This window comes from Caretta caretta, chromosome 3 (genome assembly GCF_965140235.1).
Source record: "Caretta caretta isolate rCarCar2 chromosome 3, rCarCar1.hap1, whole genome shotgun sequence".
In the NCBI taxonomy this organism is placed as follows: domain Eukaryota; kingdom Metazoa; phylum Chordata; order Testudines; family Cheloniidae; genus Caretta; species Caretta caretta.
This window is the reverse complement of record NC_134208.1, coordinates 20885642-20907433: the sequence shown is the minus strand read 5'-3', so window position 1 is coordinate 20907433 and position 21792 is coordinate 20885642.

Sequence of the window (21792 nt, the reverse complement as noted above, 5' to 3'; positions counted from 1 at the left end):
AGCATATCTTTAATTGTCCATCATAGGCACAGAGTCAGAATGATTCAGCAGACCTTTCATAAAATCACTTGTGCTGCATAGCACAGGAGCAGAAGCAGGAAGATTTGGCGCAGCGGCAAGTCCAGAACTGAATTACTGACATCTACCTCTTCACAGCAAAAAACACCTCCTTCACCTCCTTCTGCCAGGTGGCCTGCAGCTGCAGCAGACACTTGCCCTTTTCTAGTTCCTGCTCACACACTGCCTGTAGCACCATAGGGTTTTTCTAGAGTGCCCACTGCATTTTTGGTCTCTCCAACGATGCTGACATCAAAGCAGCGGGCACGACTGTCTTCACTACTGCCTCTTGCTACTGCAGTCTCTCTCTCCCCCTTATTCTCATGCTCCCACTGTGCTACTGTGCCTCCCTAATCCCAGGAAACGCCACTGCCTGAATACCAATCAGCTCTTTCTGTGTAGGCAATGGTCAATGAATACGGTGAATGCCACTGTTAGTGCACATCTGTTACAGAACTCTCATCCCCCCTTCTCACTTCCTGGCCACTGTCCGGGCACATAAAAAAATGACCAGGTGAGCCTCTGGTCCTGAAGAGCAGCCACATGTTGAATGTCACTTCCAATGGTGGTGGATGTTTGCGCATCCCATTCTACTTTCTCTGTGACGCTACACCCCATATTCTTCAGAGAAATATGGTTATGATATGAATATGGTATAACTAAGATATATTTTATGCAAGATGGATCATGTGAGATATCATTGGAAAGGTCATGATTTACTGAATGTGTTTATCCAATGTGTATTCATGTATCATTTCTGTATCTAAAGTTAGGAATGTAGACTATGTAACAATTATAACTGTGTGTGTACTTGGGAATCATAGAATCATAGAATCATAGAATATAAGGGTTGGAAGGGACCCCAGAAGGTCATCTAGTCCAACCCCCTGCTCAAAGCAGGACCAATTCCCAGTTAAATCATCCCAGCCAGGGCTTTGTCAAGCCTGACCTTAAAAACCTCTAAGGAAGGAGATTCTACCACCTCCCTAGGTAACGCATTCCAGTGTTTCACCACCCTCATAGTGAAAAAGTTTTTCCTAATATCCAATCTAAACCTCCCCCACTGTAACTTGAGACCATTACTCCTCGTTCTGTCATCTGATACCATTGAGAACAGTCTAGAGCCATCCTCTTTGGAACCCCCTTTCAGGTAGTTGAAAACAGCTATCAAATCCCCCCTCATTCTTCTCTTCTGCAGGCTAAACAATCCCAGCTCCCTCAGCCTCTCCTCATAACTCATATGTTCCAGACCCCTAATCATTTTTGTTGCCCTTCGCTGGACTCTCTCCAATTTATCCACATCCTTCTTGAAGTGTGGGGCCCAAAACTGGACACAGTACTCCAGATGAGGCCTCACCAATGTCGAATAGAGGGGAACGATCACGTCCCTCGATCTGCTCGCTATGCCCCTACTTATACATCCCAAAATGCCATTGGCCTTCTTGGCAACAAGGGCACACTGCTGACTCATATCCAGCTTCTCGTCCACTGTCACCCCTAGGTCCTTTTCCGCAGAACTGCTGCCTAGCCATTCGGTCCCTAGTCTGTAGCTGTGCATTGGGTTCTTCCGTCCTAAGTGCAGGACCCTGCACTTATCCTTATTGAACCTCATCAGATTTCTTTTGGCCCAATCCTCCAATTTGTCTAGGTCCTTCTGTATCCTATCCCTCCCCTCCAGCGTATCTACCACTCCTCCCAGTTTAGTTTCTATGATTCTATGATTCTATGAACACCATCTTGGACTTCTAGTGATTTTCCACTAAAAGGAGGGTAAGGTCACAACTGGGAAACAAAAGGTTCCTTGCCTTATGTAAATTATATTTACGGCTTGGGAGTAAGTTGATCTAGGTTGACTCTGCACTGAATCCCCACCAAGGATGGATGAAAATGGAAAGATCTGAGAAACAAAGACACAGGGGGTGAAGAGTTGAGCCCAGGCTGGAAAAGGGATCTGGTCTGTGAATATGGTGTCTGAAGATTTGAGCTGCAAGCAGGGTAGCTAACCTTCGAGAATTTCTGCAACCTGCCCAAAAGGAACATTAAGGGTGAGAAATTACTTCTTGAAACCAGTCTCTTTAAGATCTTAAGCTTAGTATGCATGCTTTGTTTTATTTGTTTAGTAATCCGCTTTCTTCTGTTTGCTATCCCTGACAGTCACTTAAAATCTGCCTTTTGTGGTTAATAAACTTCTTTTTGTTTATTATAAAACCGAGTTTGTGCAATTTATAAGTGTGGGGGGTCAAGAAGCTGTGCATATCTTCCTTCACACTGTGGGAGGGAGCGAATTTATGAGCTTATGTTGTATAGATTTCTCTACAGCTCAAGACAATATTATTTTTGGTGTACTTTCCAGAGAAGAGCTGCACTTGAGTGCTGGGCAATTTTCTAGCTGAGTCTTCCCATAGAGAGGTGTTTTCAGACTCTGTGTGATTCTACAGCTGGTGTGTCCCTACCTCTGTGTGTGTGCTGCCAGAGAGCCTGATTCAGCAAAACAGGGAGAGGGAGCCCAGGCTAGTGGAGCAGGCAGGCTCAGTGAAACCCCAGTACATAAGGTGGCACCCAGGAAGTGGGGTCCAACCCATCACATTCTTCACAGTTGTTACTCAGTTTATTGTATTTTTTTGCCAGGAATGTTGTTCCTCTTGTTTCTCTGTCAAACCAGTCAGGGATTTCTTGACATTTTATGTAAATGTATCATATTTGATGACAATTTAGTTGGGAAAGTTTCTGAGGTCCAGGATGGTTGACTGGAATGAAAACAAATTTTAAAACCTTGTAATTTTTTTTGCAAAATAGAATTCTTGTTTTCCAGCCAGCTCTATTTCTCTGTTTTAGTATCCTTCCTTTCCTTTCCAACTCCCACCCCAAAAAGAGCTTTTGCATGGGCCATGCAAGTACTCTCGGTATCCATCTTTGCAAGACTATGTACTTGCTTGTGTATTCATGACAATTTCACATTTTACAAATATTCCTGTGATCAAAATTTCATTCATATGAATGTCATGAAAAGCAAATAAATGGGATCATGGACATTTATGAAGTGCGTTTATCAGTTTTATTGGAAAGAATATTTGCAAATACTCCACTGTATTCATCCAGCTATAGCCAGAATGGGCCACACATCCTCATTTGATGAAAACTGCAGACGGTGAGAAATTAAAGTTAATGGAGCTACCCCAGTTTATACCCAGCTAAATGTTCTTAGGAAAGATACACCATGTGTATTGCATGCAGTATACCCAATACGATATTTCACCAAGATTAGAAGAGTTTGTCTGTACACCAGATAGTCCAAGCCTAGGATATTGCAACTTTATCTCTGCAAAGTGAGGCTGCAGCAAAATGTCATTAACAAATTTGTTACCACAGCCTCACTCCTGTGAGAACACCAGAAATTACCAAAAGGTAATTTGATAGACAGAATGTCCTCTCTCAAATACAAAAAGAAAAGGAGTACTTGTGGCACCTTAGAGACTAACCAATTTATTAGAACATAAGCTTTCGTGAGCTACAGCTCACTTCATCGGATGCATACTGTCGAAACTGCAGAAGACATTATATACACAGAGACCATGAAACAATACCTCCTCCCACCCCACTCTCCTGCTGGTAATAGCTTATCTAAAGTGATCACTCTCCTTACAATGTGTATGATAATCAAGTTGGGCCATTTCCAGCACAAATCCAGGTTTTCTCACCCTCCGCCCCCCCCGCGCCCCCCCCCCACAAACTCACTCTCCTGCTGGTAATAGCCCATCCAAAGTGACCACTCTCTTTACAATGTGTATGATAATCAAGGTGGGCCATTTCCAGCTCAAATCCAGGTTTTCTCACCCCCCCACACACTTTTTCCAAAAACCACACACACAAACTCACTCTCCTGATGGTAATAGCTTATCCAAAGTGACCACTCTCCCTACAGTGTGCATGATAATCAAGGTGGGCCATTTCCAGCATAAATCCAAGTTTAACCAGAACGTCTGGGGGGGGGGGGGTAGGAAAAAACAAGGGGAAATAGGCTACCTTGCGTAATGACTTAGCCACTCCCAGTCTCTATTTAAGCCTAAATTAATAGTATCCAATTTGCAAATGAATTCCAATTCAGCAGTTTCTCGCTGGAGTCTGGATTTGAAGTTTTTTTGTTTTAAGATAGCGACCTTCATGTCTGTAATTGCATGACCAGAGAGATTGAAGTGTTCTCCAACTGGTTTATGAATGTTATAATGAAAACCTGGATTTGTGCTGGAAATGGCCCACCTTGATTATCATGCACACTGTAGGGAGAGTGGTCACTTTGGATGAACTATTACCAGCAGGAGAGTGAGTTTGTGTGTGTAGGGGGGTGGGGGGTGAGAAAACCTGGATTTGTGCTGGAAATGGCCCAACTTGATTATCATACACATTGTAAGGAGAGTGATCACTTTAGAGAAGCTATTACCAGCAGGAAAGTGAGTTTGTGCTGGAAATGGCCCACCTTGTTTATCATACACATTGTGAAGAGAGTGGTCACTTTGGATGGGCTATTACCAGCAGGAGAGTGAGTTTGTGTGTGTGTGTGGGGGGGGGGGGGGGGGGGGGCGGAGGGTGAGAAAACCTGGATTTGTGCTGGAGATGGCCCAACTTGATGATCACTTTAGATAAGCTATTACCAGCAGGAGAGTGGGGTGGGAGGAGGTATTGTTTCATGGTCTCTGTGTATATAATGTCTTCTGCAGTTTCGACAGTATGCATCCGATGAAGTGAGCTGTAGCTCACGAAAGCTTATGCTCAAATAAATTGGTTAGTCTCTAAGGTGCCACAAGTACTCCTTTTCTTTTTGCGAATACAGACTAACACGGCTGTTACTCTGAAATCTCTCAAATACAGTGTCATACAGGAAAGGTGAGCAAGAGAAAGACAATAAACCTAAACACAGGGACAGCTAGAAAGCTCATTAGAAAGAGTTCCATTTCCTCACTGCAAGTTTCTGAGATCCCAGAGAGCTTTATGAGAGTTTCTCTGTGGGGTTCCATAGCCCCCTAGAAACTCCATGCAGAGACCCCAGTGTGAATTCCTGCAGTATGGGTTAGCTTGCCATATTTTTGCATTCACAGCAGTCTAGAGGCTGATATTGACCGCTACATCTGTGGGAAGTGGGAGTAAACACACTTGCGCTAGCTATGCCTGCTCAGGTACACGACCTTCAACTAAATGAAATAAAAAAGCAACAAGCAAAAAGACATGAACTAACATACAATATATGCAGTAAGGAAGGCGGTGTGGTCTCAGGGACAGGGCACTCACTGGGAGCTAGGAAATCTGAGTTCTTTCCTTGGCTCAGCCATTGATCTCCTCTGTTCTTCTGTTTCCCCTCTGACTCTTTATCTGCTTAGAGTGTAAGCCCTTTGGGGCAGGGACTGCTTCTTTCCATGTTGCTAGTGTCCAGCACAATGGGTCGCAATCTTGAATGCGCAAGGCCCCATGTCAGAGGGCAACCCAGCTGGAGTGTCCTCCTCTGGCAAGCCACAGCATGACAAGTGTGCCTGTCTCAGTTTCCCTCCTTCTCAATCACCAGAAATAGTCCAAACAGTCTTCCTTAATGCAAATGTCCCTTGTGTGTTAATTTATGACAGAAAAAAAGCTCTGTGCACCTGAGTCTCAACCATAAGCCAAATACAACTCCAGGACCCCTCATCATACCCTAGCTCTCCAGTATAACTCTGGCATCCCTCACCATGCCCCAGCTCTCTGGTTTCAAGAGCCAGCAGGTATCTTCCTCTGCTGCTCTCAGCCTTCAGCCCTGTCCATCCTTCTCTGACTTTGGCTCTCTTGGGCTCCCTCTCCCTCAGTCAGTTCCTTCTCACATCCAGCCCTTCACTGAAACAAGATGTAACCCTTTATAGTCCCCGATGCCGCCCTGCCTCCTTTACTGGCCAAACTGAGGACACTTGCTCTGGCACAGGAGAGTTGGACCTACTTCAGTTACAAGGGCCAGCTACCCGATGTTACCCCAATAAGTAACAAACAAACAAACATGCTCCTTGGAAGTACCAATGCTTTCCCAACACCATTACCCCCTTTCCTTTGATTTATTGACATCTTTCCCCATTGGCTTCCCACTCTATGCACTATGGTCTATTATCACAATTTTCCTTTTCACAACTGGCTAACTTGGAGACTGGTCCCGAATGCTTCTCTACACCTGACATCCTTTGGTACTAAATGGAAATGCCACGGCTCAGTGCCTCTGAAGAACTGACCCTGGAGTGGTAAGTGGAAGATTTTCAGACATGCTCAAGGGAATTTAGAGATCAATTCCCACTGATAGTCAATCCCTAAATTCCTTGATGTCAGGAGCTCCTCATCATATGTCTGCACTGATATAAACTTAGAACACATACCTGCATTTCTATCTATATTGTGTCCTTCATCATGCAAACAAAAGTAAGGCAACTGTCACAAAGAAAATTCCCAAATACACTCTCAAAAAAACTACAGGGCAGGAAAGAAAAACCCATGGCTGGCCCCCACCAGTCTACCAGTACTCAGGATTGTGGGGCTTGGCCTGCAGGGCTGTTTCATAGTTGTGTATCATTCTGGGTTCAGGCTCCCTCAGGTAACCAATGAGCAAGATGGGCAAGGGTTTTGACTCCCTCAGGGAACTGATGGGTAAGATCCCCTGGGAGAATAACATGAGGGGGAAAGGAGTCCAGGAGAGCTGGCAGTATTTTAAAGAATCCTTATTGAGGTTACAGGGACAAACTATCCCGATGTGTAGAAAGAATAGTAAATATGGCAGGCGACCAGCTTGGCTTAACAGTGAAATCCTTGCTGATCTTAAACACAAAAAAGAGGCTTACAAGAAGTGGAAGATTGGACAAATGACCAGGGATGAGTATATAAATATTGCTCGGGCATGTAGGAATGAAATCAGGAAGGCTAAATCACACCTGGAGTTGCAGCTAGCGAGGGATGTTAAAAGTAACAAGAAGGGTTTCTTCAGGTATGTTGGCAATAAGAAGAAAGCCAAGGAAAGCGTGGGCCCCTTACTGAATGAGGGAGGCAACCTAGTGACAGAGGATGTGGAAAAAGCTAATGTACTCAATGCTTTTTTTGCCTTTGTCGTCACGAACAAGGTCAGCTCCCAGACTACTGCACTGGGCAGCACAGCATGGGGAGGAGATGGCCAGCCCTCTGTGGAGAAAGAAGTGGTTAGGGACTATTTAGAAAAGCTGGATGTGCACAAGTCCATGGGGCCGGATGCGTTGCATCCGAGAGTGCTAAAGGAATTGGCGGATGTGATTGCAGAGCCATTGGCCATTATCTTTGAAAACTCATGGCGATCGCGGGAAGTCCCGGAAGACTGGGAAAAGGCTAATATAGTGCCAATCTTTAAAAAAGGGAAGAAGGAGGATCTGGGGAACTACAGGCCAGTCAGCTTCACCTAAGTCCCGGAAAAATCATGCAGCATGTCCTCAAGGAATCAGTTCTGAAGCACTTAGATGAGAGGACAGTGTTCAGGAACAGTCAGCATGGATTCACCAAGGGCAAGTCATGCCTGACTAATCTAATTGGCTTCTATGATGAGATAACTAGTTCTGTGGATGAAGGGAAAGTAGTGGACTTGTTATTCCTTGACTTTAGCAAAGCTTTTTACAGGGTCTCCCACAGTATTCTTGTCAGCAAGTTAAAAAAGTATGGGCTGGATGGATGCACTACAAGGTGGGTAGAAAGTTGGCTAGATTGTTGGGCTCAATGGGTAGTGATCAATGGCTCCATGTCTAGTTGGCAGCCGGTATCTAGCGGAGTGCCCCAAGGGTCGGTCTTGGGGCCGGTTTTGTTCAATATCTTCATAAATGATCTGGAGGATGGTGTGGATTGCGCCCTCACAAAGTTTGCAGATGACACTAAACTGGGAGGAGAGGTAAATACACTGGAGGGCAGGGATAGGATACAGAGGGTCCTAGACAAATTAGAGGATTGGGTCAAAAGAAATCTCATGAGGTTCATCAAGGACAAGTGCAGAGTCCTGCACTTGGGACGGAAGAATCCCATGCACCGCTACAGACTAGGGACCGAATGGCTAGGCAGCAGTTCTGCAGAGAAGGACCTAGGGGTGACAGTGGATGAGAAGCTGGATATGAGTCAGCAGTGTGCCCTTGTTGCCAAGAAGGCCAATGACATTTTGGGGTGTATAAGTAGGGGCATTGCCAGCAGATCAAGGGACGTGATCGTTCCCCTCTATTCGACACTGGTGAGGCCTCATCTGGAGTACTGTGTCCAGAAGAGAAGAGAAGAATGAGGAGGGATTTGATAGCTGCTTTAACTACTTGAAAGGTGGATCCAAAGAGGATGGATCTAGACTAATCTCAGTGATAGCAGATGACAGGACAAGGAGTAATGGTCTCAAGTTGCATTGGGGGAGATTTAGATTGGATATTAGGAAAAACTTTTTCACTAGGCGGGTGTTGAAGCACTGGAATGCGTTACCTAGGGAGGTGGTGGAATCCCCTTCCTTAGGCGTTTTTAAGGTCCGGCTTGACAAAGCCCTGGCTGGGATGATTTAGTTGGGATTGGTCCTGCTCTGGGCAGGGGGTTAGACTAGATGGCCTCCAGAGGTCCCTTCCAACTCTGTTATTCTATGATTTTATGAAGCCTGGGCTCTAGGACCCAGCAGGGGGCAAAGGTCTCAGAGCTCAGGATTGAGGCTGAGCCCAGAAGGCTACAGCGCAATGATTCAGTCCCACACTGCAAGCCCCAGGAGCCCGAGTCGGCTGGCACGGGCCAGCCACAGGCTTTTCTTTGCTGTGTAGATGTCCCTTAGGAGGAAAGGGAGCGCTACAGGTAAGAAACAGTCTTTTATGTTAACTCAGTAGCATGTTACAGGGACATGATGTTATTGCAACAGAGGAATAACATCAGCACATTTGTTGGCTGTGATATTATACATTTAGGTAGGTGCCAAACTCAAAGCATCAAGGTTTGTACTTTTGGCCATAAAAAAAAGAGACTGAATGTAATATCAAAGCATCCTTACACTGCAATCCATCTACTCTATAGATAGCAGTAAAATTGCTGTTTAAAAAAAAAAAAAAAACAAGGATGAAAAGGAAAAACATAGTCGCCTTCCCAATATACCTTCCATCTGGCTCCCCACCAAAAATAAATACAAGTTGAAAGAGCTTCTGAACATGGATGTCAAGCTTTGAAAAGATTCTTTTTTTAGAGAGAGATCTGCACAGTTTTGTCAGTATGTTCCTTTTCCTGTGTTTATTGTGTGGGATATTTTCCTGAAAGCTCTTCACTGCTTATTTTCCCCACACGAAGTCTTCATCTTGTGTTTTTGGCAGCTGTGATCTCCTCAAATCAATCAGAATTATGTCACCAACAAGATGAGTGTTTCAAGTGATTAATAAGCAGCAGGGGGGAAAGAACACTGATGGAACAATAGGTCCTATTTTCAAATAATTAACTCTCGTAATAATATTCAGGAGAAAGAGAAATTCCAAAAATATCCAGCAGCAGGCTTCTCTATGTAGAATACTTTTCAAAGTTTTCTGTGATATGTCAGCAGCTCTTTTAGGAAGACAGTCAGCCAAGAAGAAAAACATGGGGTGTAAATCCATGCCTACTCAGCTAAGCACTTGACCATGTGCTTAACTTTAAGCAAGTGCTCAAATGCTTTGCTCAATGGAGACCTTTGTGCTTGCTCAGGCTAAGTGCTTCATATCTTCAGAGAGGCAGTAAGCACCCACAATTCATACTGGGTGAATTTCACATGGGTAGAAGCTATATTTTGAGGTGTGACTTTGGAATTAAGTGATGCATCGGAGGCTGGTCCTCTGCACATGAATGAATATCTCCCATTGTGGGTGCTAATCTCTCCTCCCAGGAGGCATTAAAGCTCTGAAAGATTGTGGCTAATCTGTGCTCCTGTGTGTAGAATTGGGGTCCAGGTAAAATCTACTACCCTTTGGCTATGTGGAACTGAGAGGTTTTAGCATCATTCTTTTTTTCTCATAAGCACTTTGAAAAAAAAATGAGAGCTAATGTCATTATTAAACCCAGTATAACTCATGAATGATGGATAGAGTGCTCCTGTCTTTTGATTGTACATTGCGGATAAAGAAATATTAGAAAAAGAGTATCTGGTGTTTTAATTGGCAGGGAGTGGTGTGTTTAATTTTGTTTATGGAGGAGCGGACCATACAATCTATAATTCCCTGACATGTTTTTTTTTTTTTCTGATTAATTCTTATAACTCATTTGTAGCCCTGGTAAATCATGAGATTTGAGATAAAGCCATAATCTGACAATGATAATGTATTAAAAGAATCAATCCCGATTGTGCCTTTTTCAGTCTCATTAAGTGTGCAGTGTACATCCTTACTGGATCTTTGCTCCTGGGATCGGGTTTTAGGAACTATGATGCAAACCAGTATTGAATGAAGTCTCTCCACTTCTCATTTCTATTCAACATATTTTGTTTCAAAATTGTCCATTCAAACCAGGAATGTTATATTGGAATTAGTTCAGAGGTTTGTTAGATTAAACAGCTGAGTGCTGAAAATTGAGCCTAGTTATGTTGAATCATTCAGTTCTACCTTTCAGTATCAACATGTGTGTGTCTATATATATATATATATATATATATATATATATATAGTGTGACAAAGTTCCTCCTCTGCCTTGGTGGGTCCTGCACTAATTGGCGGATTTGCTCGCCTCAGAGGTTCATGGCAGCCCTCAGTTTGGCCACTTTCATGGCTCAAATCTGCCATTCACTCAGAATCACACAGAATCACAGAATATCAGGGTTGGAAGGGACCCCTGAAGGTCATCTAGTCCAACCCCCTGCTCGAAGCAGGATCAATTCCCAGTTAAATCATCCCAGCCAGGGCTTTGTCAAGCCTGACCTTAAAAACCTCTAAGGAAGGAGATTCTACCACCTCCCTAGGTAACGCATTCCAGTGTTTCACCACCCTCTTAGTGAAAAAGTTTTTCCTAATATCCAATCTAAACCTCCCCCACTGCAACTTGAGACCATTACTCCTCGTTCTGTCATCTGCTACCATTGAGTACAGTCTAGAGCCATCCTCTTTGGAACCCCCTTTCAGGTAGTTGAAAGCAGCTATCAAATCCCCCCTCATTCTTCTCTTCTGCAGGCTAAACAATCCCAGCTCCCTCAGCCTCTCCTCATAAGTCATGTGTTCTAGACCCCTAATCATTTTTGTTGCCCTTCGCTGGACTCTCTCCAATTTATCCACATCCTTCTTGTAGTGTGGGGCCCAAAACTGGACACAGTACTCCAGATGAGGCCTCACCAATGTCGAATAGAGGGGAACGATCACGTCCCTCGATCTGCTCGCTATGCCCCTACTTATACATCCCAAAATGCCATTGGCCTTCTTGGCAACAAGGGCACACTGCTGACTCATATCCAGCTTCTCGTCCACTGTCACCCCTAGGTCCTTTTCCGCAGAACTGCTGCCTAGCCATTCGGTCCCTAGTCTGTAGTGGTGCATTGGATTCTTCCATCCTAAGTGCAGGACCCTGCACTTATCCTTATTGAACCTCATCAGATTTCTTTTGGCCCAATCCTCCAATTTGTCTAGGTCCTTCTGTATCCTATCCCTCCCCTCCAGCGTATCTACCACTCCTCCCAGTTTAGTATCATCCGCAAATTTTCTGAGAGTGCAATCCACACCATCATCCAGATCATTTATGAAGATATTGAACAAAACCGGCCCCAGGACCGACCCTTGGGGCACTCCACTTGATACCGGCTGCCAACTAGACATGGAGCCATTGATCACTACCCGTTGAGCCCGATAATCTAGCCAGCTTTCTACCCACTTTATAGTGCATTCATCCAGCCCATACTTCCTTAACTTGCTGACAAGAATACTGTGGGAGACCGTGTCAAAAGCTTTGCTAAAGTCAAGAAACAATACATCCACTGCTTTCCCTTCATCCACAGAACCAGTAATCTCATCATAAAAGGCGATTAGATTAGTCAGGCATGACCTTCCCTTGGTGAATCCATGCTGGCTGTTCCTGATCACCTTCCTCTCATGCAAGTGCTTCAGGATTGATTCTTTGAGGACCTGCTCCATGATTTTTCCAGGGACTCAGTTAGCCTTATCACTGGCCAGCCTGGGGAAAGGAAGAAGAACAATCCCCGCAGTCTCTGCTGATCCACCTAGTGGATTGGGGAACAGGCCAGAGACCTTCCCCTCTGGTGGAACCCACAGTCCAGGTCAACTCCTCCAGTATCAAGCAGGGAATTGGGGGATGGGGGAACCCAGGCCCGCCCTCTACTCCAGGTTCCAGCCCAGGGCCCTGTGGATTGCAGCTGCCTACAGTGGCTCCTGTAACAGCTGCATGACAGCTACAACTCTCTGGGCTACTTCCCCATGGCCTCCTCCCAACACCTTCTTTGTTCTCAGCAGAGGACCTTCCTCCTGATTGTTAAGATATAGGTATTCAGGCCTGTCTGTAAAGGCCTATACTCTAAGAATTTAGGTGTATTCTTAATACTTAGCTAGTTATAGAGGTATAAAAGAAAGAATCAAAATCACTGTCTGCTGGTGTAAGGGCCTTCTCTTACTGTGACAGTCTGAGGCCCTGTTCTTAGGCTAAGGCCTCTGGCTAAGCAGCAGAGGCAGCCATAAGCTGGGAAGTGACCGGTCACATCCTCACATTCCGAACTAGTCACATTGAAATAAGGTGCTATTGGGCTGTTAGGAATACAATCCTGTCCTGATAATGCCTGTCACCTCCAGAGAAAGTGAAGTGCCTAGAAGATGTAAAAGGAAACTTAGTTTGATAGCATCCTGTCTAGCAAGAACTCACTTATCAATAGATGTAGTTGTGAAAACCTCACTTCTGTATTGTTTTGTCATTATAGTTCCCACTTTGCTGTTGTTTATTTGCATGGTCTCTGTCTGGTTCTGTGATTGTTCCTGTCTGCTGTATAATTAATTTTGCTGGTGTAAACTAATTAAGGTGGTGGGATATAATTGGTTAAATAATCATGCTACAATATGTTAGGATTGGTTAGTTAAATTTCAGGAAAATGATTGGTTAAGGTATAGCTAAGCAGAACTCAAGTTTTACTATGTAGTCTGCAGTCAATCAGGAAGTAAGGGGGGGGAATGGGAACAGGGAATGGGGTTGGGGGAATTGGAATCATATTTTGCTAAGGGGGGGAATGGGAACAGGGACACAGGTAAGGCTCTGTGTTGTCAGAGCTGGGAAGGGGGACACTAAGGAAGGAAACTGGAATCATGCTTGCTGGAAGTTCACCCCAATAAACATGGAATTGTTTGTACCTTTGGACTTCGGGTATTGTTGCTCTCTGTTCATGCGAGAAGGACCAGGGAAGTAAGTGGGTGAAGGAATAAGCCCCTAACACTGATGTCTGATAATGCTTGTACTTCTCAGTCTTCCGGTAGTACACCTTCTCACTCTCAGCTTCTTGCACCTCTTGCTCCCAGCTCCTCACAAGCACCACAAACTGAAGTGAGCTCCTTTTTAAACCCAGATGCCCTGATTGGCCTGCCTTAATTGATTCTAGAAGCTTTTTGATTGGCTGCAGGTGTTCTAATCAGCCTGTCTGCCTTAATTGTTTCCAGAAAGTTCCTGATTGTTCTGGAACCTTCCCTGTTACCTTACCCAGGGAAAAGGGACCTACTTAACCTGGGACTAATATATCTGCCTTCTATCACTCTCCTGTAATCCGAGGCCCGACGGGGATATCAGTTGGCGGCTCCTTCATGGAGCCGTGAGCACGGGCATGTACTTGGCGTGGTTTACCCCTATCCCAGACACCTGCCCCTTTTGTGGCATGAGGGAAACCCTGGCACACATATACTTGGAGTGTGCCAGGCTGCAGCCCCTATTCCGGCTCCTCACGAATATTTTGTTACGTTTTTGGTTGCACTTTTCCCCTCACCGTCTTATTTTTGCACTCCCTATCCATGGCCCCCACAAAGTCACGGGACCTCCTGGTCAACCTCCTCCTGGACCTCGCTACAATGGCCATTTATAAAACCAGAGTGAGGAGGTTGGCCAATGGAGTCTCCTGTGACTGTGGGGCCAATTTCCGATCCTCCGTCTGTTCACGTATCCAGGCAGAGTTCCTCTGGGCGGCGTCCACTGACTCCCTTGACGCCTTTGAGGAGCAGTGGGCACTGTCAGGGGTTCTCTGCTCGGTGTCATTGTCTGGTTCCCTTCGTTTGACCCTTCGACCACACTCCTGTCCCTGTTATTCCATTAGTTGTCCCCCGTATTTATTTGGTGTCCAGGTCCTGTGGATCCCCGTCTTAGGCTGTGGGGGGATCTTTTAGCAGGATCACTCTTCTGTAGCCATCTGGCCTGACCCTGTCAGAATATATATATTCAATAGCGTACAATTTGTTCCCCCATCTGAGGATGTGATTCTAACAATAAGACAAGATAAGTAAAATAGGCTAATGGGTAGAACATGTAAACTCTAGCACTGAATAAGCAGAGCTTAGCTTCTCTGTGCAATCACTACAGTCCATTAATGACATGTTTTATGCTACAATAAAATAGGGTTTTCTGGAAAGAAAAATTACAGTATTTTGTGGTGTATGGAAATTATTCTGTAGTTTAATGCTCTGGTTGTCATTGTATTATACCCTTAACAGCATCCATTGTACTGCTAAAGCCCCTTCACAATACACTTAAAGTGATACTCTTTATGAGGAAAAAAACCAATGTGGTAACTTTTTTTTCCTCTTGACAGTATCAGTCTTTCTATTGGACTATGGCTAGGGTTGATCAAATATTATTCAGTGAGTCCACTCGTCAGTGCTTTGGCTGTTTGTTTTTTGTCATATAATTTATTTAAATCATGTTTGGTGTATTCCATTAGCATGTCTAGAATACATTATTTGTCAAATACCATTGTTTGATAAATATTTTATTCCAGTATTAGCCCAGCTCTATGTGAGGTACCTAAAACTAGTGCACATATTTTCTGCTGTTGGCCCATTTGGCCTATTTTATATGACTCCAGTGGCCAGTATGGAATTCCTTGGTAGCCATAGGGTTCAGAAGGGAGAGAAAGCACATGGAAATTTACAGAAGTTCTTGCACAAATTAAAGTTCTCAAGTATCAAGGTATTGTTATTTTTAAATGATACTTTGTATTACAGGAGCACCTACAGAACCTGGCTGAGATAAGGGCCCCATTGTGCTAGACACTGTAAAGACACAAGGTAAAGGATAACTCCAGCTCCTAATAGTTTATGCTGTTATTAAACAAGGCAGTCAAATGGAAGAAGGAAGGCTTACTGTCTCCACAAAACAGATGGGGGACACAGGCAGAGAGAAATTAAGGCACAGTCCTGCATTCAAATACATACAGTTGTGCTTAACTTTAAGCTCTTCAAAAGGACTGCTCATATGCTGAGAGAATATACAGACCTGTAGGATCATGGTTAAGTGATTTGCATGAGGTCACACAGCAAGTCTGTGGTGGACCTGGAAATGAAACCAGATCTTGAGAGTCCCAGAATGGTGCCTTAGCCACAAAACCATCCTCCCGCTCTACAATCTCCTGGACTATGGGTTATTGCAGTATCTACAGTTTTTACTGTTCTACTACTATCGTGTCCACTGATTGACAGTTACCTTCCTTGAGAGTGCAGTGACTGCTGCCTTAAAATGTTCACTAAATGTAGACCTTTGTCAAGGTGAAGCTGTCTTCTCTTTAGATAAAATGATTAGAAGTGTTTGCTTTTGAGACTGTAATATCCTCTAGATCATTTCTCCTGCAAGTACATAATTAACCTGGCACCCCACCCTGCAGTAATAAATGTGATAGACAGGAAATATATCAGGAAGAAACTTGTGTGTGATATGCTTTCAAGCCCTTCTTTATCCTTCAACTATCTTTTCTTTTAATTCGCGTTCAGGTAACAGCTGACTTAAATAAATTACCATATAATTGTTATCAATATACATTATTTTTTTGTTCTGAAGTAGTCATTAAGATGAAATGTATAAGACCTGTTCTGGATATTTTGGGGAAGGTAATCACTTGAAATAACAGGTTTCAGAGGAACAGCCGTGTTAGTCTGTATTCGCAAGAAGAAAAGGAGGACTTGTGGCACCTTAGAGACTAACCAATTTATTTGAGCATGAGCTTTCGTGAGCTACAGCTCACTTCATCAGATGCAATTTATTTGAGCATGAGCTTTCGTGAGCTACAGCTCACTTCATCAGATGTTTACCGTGGAAAACATCTGATGAAGCGAGCTGTAGCTCACGAAAGCTCATGCTCAAATAAATTGGTTAGTCTCTAAGGTGCCACAAGTACTCCTTTTCTTTTCACTTGAAATAAGACTGCCATTTTGTGATGTAAACTTAAAAAGAACTGAGAGCTCCAATTCTTGTGAAGCCTTGTTTGATAAATAAGAAGCAGCACAAATTGCTGTCTACAAATACTGAAGAGGAAACACTGAAGAAAAGATTGTCTCAAAGAAGAAATAACATCAGAAATAGAAAGAGTTTAAGTGTCATGTCAGAAGTTTGCAGAGTCAAACACTGAGATTAAGCATTGTCACAACAACCGGAGGGGAAAACAGATGTAGTTTGGAGGAAATGATGGACTGAAGATATCAGAGTAGGCTGAGAGTTTGTTTATACTTTTTGCTTTGTGCACTTGCTTCTCCAGTCAACATCAGATGAATATACCTGTCTTGTCTGACCACCTACCCCATTCGATAGACATTTTGGAAAGTGTGTGACTCCCAGAATCATGGGAACTCACAGCCCAGAGGAAGGGAGCACTGAGGTGGCTTTAAGCTAGTTAGGTGCCCTATCAAATCTGGGCTGCTCCACAGCTCCTTATGTAACAAACAACCCTGAGAGGTCGTCTATGGACTGCAGTGCTGCTTGCAATCTCAGCACCATGATGCAACCCCATCCCCAACATAGCCCTCTATTTTTAGATATGCCCCTCCCATCCTCAGCCCTGTCTCCTGCATGTCCCCTACATCAGGGCTTGGAAGGGGGTGATTGGAAAGCAGCCTGATGACTGTCTTCCTCAGTGCCTGTGCAAACGAGTCACACACACAGAGCAGTGACAACTATATTCAACACTGTGTGAGCATTTCCATTCTAACCCTCTATTTTCAATGGCTGAAAACTTTCCAAAACTTTTCCCTTTAAGACTATAATTTTCCAGGCTTGGTCTCTTCCCTCAGGGAAATACATATAAAGTGTGGGCACCCCCTGTTAGAGGGGCCTCTGAACTTAACTGGGGGTGTTCCGGTCAGGAAGATCCTGAGTCCTGCAGTCCAGCTTTGGAGTCTAGAGCTCTCATGATGCCTTGAGGAAGAGAGAGACTTTCGCGTCCAGGTGAGGGGATCTTCCTTTTGGATGCAAAGACAGCATGGAGTGGGCTCTGTTTTGTGAGGAGCTGAAATCCTAGTCAAAAGATCTACTGCTGCTGAGAAACTGCTTGGCCTTTGACCAAGCAGGGGAGCCATGGAGGGTATTGCTGGGCTTCACTGGAGCCAGGCAGAAACTGTTGCTGAGACCAGAACTGACTGAGGTTGGCCTGCAGTGAAGGCAGCATGAGTAACTACCACATTTGGTATTTGGGGAAGCACTTTCAGGGGAAGGGGGACAGTGAAGGGACCTTATGGAGTTTCCCTGAGACTGAGAAGAGAAGAAGTGGTCTTATTGGCTAACCAGGATCGAGGGTTACTGACCTTGTTATATCAGCTCTTGTCTTCTGGGGCATTGTGCTGCTTGATCCCCAGTTAAAATTACTCTGCCCCTTGGGGCTGGACTACTTTTCTGGACCAATAAAGTGTTGTCCCCAGCTTCACAGTCTTCAGGCACACCCACACATGCAAACATCTAGAACTGTACTTGTGGCACCTTAGAGACTAAGGTGCCACAAGTACTCCTTTTCTTTTTGCGAATACAGACTAACACGGCTGTTACTCTGAAATCTAGAACTGTGAAATTCAGAGGAGTGCACACTCAGGGGTGAGGTACTGGTGGCAATATAAATGCAAGTTGGTTAAGTTTTATTCACTACTGTAAACTGCATTTATTAATTGATTTAATGAAGCACCCTCTACTGATTTAAAGTGGTTGTGACATTTTAATTAATCTCAGTCATTATATCCTCTTTTTGAGAGACAAGGTGGGTGAAGTAATCTCTTTTATTGGGCCAACTACTGTTGGTGAAAGAGACAAGTTTTCAAGCTGTGCTGAGCGCTTCCTTGTCTGGGAAAGGTATTCAGTGTCACAACTAAATACAAGGTGGAACAGATTGCTTAGCATAAGTAGTTAACACATATTCTAAGAGATCATTCAAGCTGAAGTGGCCCATTTACACCTCTCCAGTAAAAGGACAAAAAAGGGGAGTTGTAATAAACCATAAATCCAGTGTCTTTATTAAGACCAAAAAGAAAAGGAGGACTTGTGGCACCTTAGAGACTAACAAATTTATTTGCGCATAAGCTTTCGTGAGCTACAGCTCACTTCATCAGCTGCATTCAGTGGAAAATACAGTGGGGAAATTTATATACACAGAGAACATGAAACAGTGGGTGTTACCATACACACTGTAAGGAGAGTTATCAGGTAAGGTGAGCTATTACCAGCAGGAGAGCGGGGTGGGGGGGACCTTTTGTAGTGATAATCAAGGTGGGCCATTTCCAGCAGTTGACAAGAATGTCTGAGGAACAGTGTGTGTGTGTGTGGGGGGGGGAATAAACATGGGGAAATAGTTTTACTTTGTGTAATGACCCATCCAAGACCACGATTTTTAGTGTGTGGCAATGTTATGAATTTAAGCTCCCAGGCTTGTCTTTTGAAGGTGTTATGCAGTCCTCTGAGAATGAGGACTGAGAGGTCAGATATGGAGTGATTGCTTTGTGAAAAGTGTTCGCCCTTGAGTGATATGTTTGTTTTTTGTCTTTTATCATTTTTCTGTGTGAGTTCATTTGAGAGCGTAGTGATTGTCTGGTTCCACCCTTCAAAAGATGAGCCCGGCATCTTAAATTCATAACTTTGCTAGACACTAAAAATCATCATCTTAATAATGACTGGATTTATGACTTATTACAACAGGCTGGAACCCACTAACTTTGTTCTATGACTGGAAAGTGGTTAATTGGTCACATCACCTTGAATGGTCTCTTATAATATATATATATATATATATATATATATATTACTACTAATGCTAAACGATCGGTTCCATCTTGTCTTTAGCTGTGTATCTTTCCCAGACCTGAAGAACTCCGTGTAGCTAAAAAGCTTGTCTCTCTCGCCAACAGAGATTGGTCCATAAAATATATTACCTCACCCATCTGGTCTCTCTAATATCCTGGAACTAAGATGTCTACAACAAACAGAGCTAACAACACAGCATGTTTTTTTCTTAATTGTTAAGTAAAGGTATATTAACTCTAATCTAAGAGTATATTGTTTATATAACTGGTACTTTTGGGTTAGACTCATGGCATAGATTAACTCAAGTTTATTCCTGGAGATTCCCAAGCCATGCCAATGTGCACTGACAGGGCCCAGCAAGGCAGAGCCACCACCCAGATTAATTTCTTTTATAAGCAAAAGGATAGAAGATTCCCACCTATTTAACACCACAACTGGGATACTAGGATCTCCTTTACTGTTGACATCATCAGGCACCTGGGCACACAGGTGAGTGTTGCCTGATCCTTAGTTACCAGGGAAGTGTTAGGTGAGAAAAGTTAAACATGAAGCAGTTATCCCAACTGAACCAAAGTCAGGCCAAGAGAGGCTGCTGGGAAAGTTTCTAAAAGTAGAATGAAGAAATATTTGTTTAAGTTACAGAGAGTGAGAAAAAAGGGGAGGCTTGCATTCCTGCATTTTTGTACCAGATGTTCTGGGAACAGTCCTTGAGATACAGAGGCGCTGTTTTCCACTCCCTGTTCTTGTGTTATGTCTGTTTTTAACTCCTCGTCTCCTGGTTGACACCCATACCGATAAGAAAGTCGGTGAAGCATTACAATTTGCTAAAAGTTATCTACAATAAGGGGGTAGAAGTGCACGCATAATAGAGAAAGAGGATTTTAACTAACATGGGGGGGTGGGCTGCTTCATATGACGCGACGGGACTGTCCATAAAAACCTATTAGTTTTACTTAGAAGCTGCTGGTTCTCTTTGGAGATGGGCTGCTCTCTATTGTTGTGTGCACTCTTCAATAAAGAGCTTTGTGTTCAGACCTTGCTGGTGTTGCCTGTCTCTCTCCAGACACCGAACTGTGCCGTCTGGGGTTCGAGTCCTCGACAGAAGGAAAAGGGATGTTACATAAAGTTTAAGCAGAAATCTGTAGGCCATTTTGGTGTATGAGAATAACAATTACCTGATTATAAAAAACATAATAGGCAGCAGGTTTAAAACAAATAAAAGGAAGTATTTCTTCACACAACACACAGCCAACCTGTGGAACTCCTTGCCAGAGGATGTTTTGAAGGCCAAGACCATAACAGGGTTAAAAAAAGAACTAGATAAATTCATGGAGGATAGGTCCATCAATGGCTATTAGCCGGGATGGGCAGGGATGGTGTCCCTAGCCTCTGTTTGCCAGAAGCTGGGAATGAGGGACAGAGGATTGATCACTTGGTGATTACCTGTTCCATTCATTCCCTCTGGGGCACCGGGCACCTGGCACTGGCCACTGTCGGAAACCAGGATACTGGGCTAGATGGACCCTTGGTCTGACTCAGTGGAGCTATTCTTATGTTCTTATAAATCTTGAGATTTTTCAAGTGAACCCTAGCTTCTTATTTGAACAAACCTTGGTTCCAGATAAAAGCCATGTTAATCTCCATGGGAATTTGCAGTTGGTACTTCGTGCAGGGATTGAAAACAGTACACTTTTAGGCCCAGAATGTCTGTGTATGACCCTTTCTGTGGCTGTATTAGGTTGAAAGAGAGAGCAAGAAATTCCCCCTGCCCTATTTTTTTTCTCTGTCTGTGCCTCAGCCATGCAACATTGCCGTCCCTGCCCGCTACACAGCTCAGCCCTCTCTTCTTCCCAGGGGAAGGACTCCACACATCAGCTGGAAGAGTGGGGTTGGTTGGTGAACCAGGGGAATAAACCACAGCAAAGGAGAATACTCGGAAGGGGCTGTTTTAATTTGGGGTGAGCTGGCTCTGCAGAGCACTCATGCTGGACTGGGTACAGAAGTCACAACCTAGCCCTAACGAGCATTGTAAATACAATCTTCTGCTATCCCAGAGGTAATTTTGTTACAGAACAATGCAAGGGATAGCTCTGAAAGTCGTGGATGTGGGTCAAAAACCCCTTTGAAACTGTATCCTACTGACCACATGACAAAAGAGATGTTTTATATAGGAGTCACTTCTTGCACCAACTATTCACAGACAACAGCGAACTTCCTGCTAAGTTGAGGTAGCTGTGTGGACAGAAACTGTGAGGTTTCATTTGGTTTTAACTTGAACCTGTGTCTCGGTTATCTTGTCAAGTGTTCATTTTGGAAAACAAAGGAGGAGAAAGAACAAGAGATTAGCAGCATTTGTATAAACAGTCACAATTTTTAAAAGGTTTTAAAACTTATGTGGGGGATAAACTTGGCTCACTCTGACCACAGTTACCAGGGAATAGAAGGAAAGAAATCATGGGTTATTTTTTAGCCATTTCCCCTTTTTAAAATATACAATTTAAAATACACAAGGGTCAGTCAAGAGTT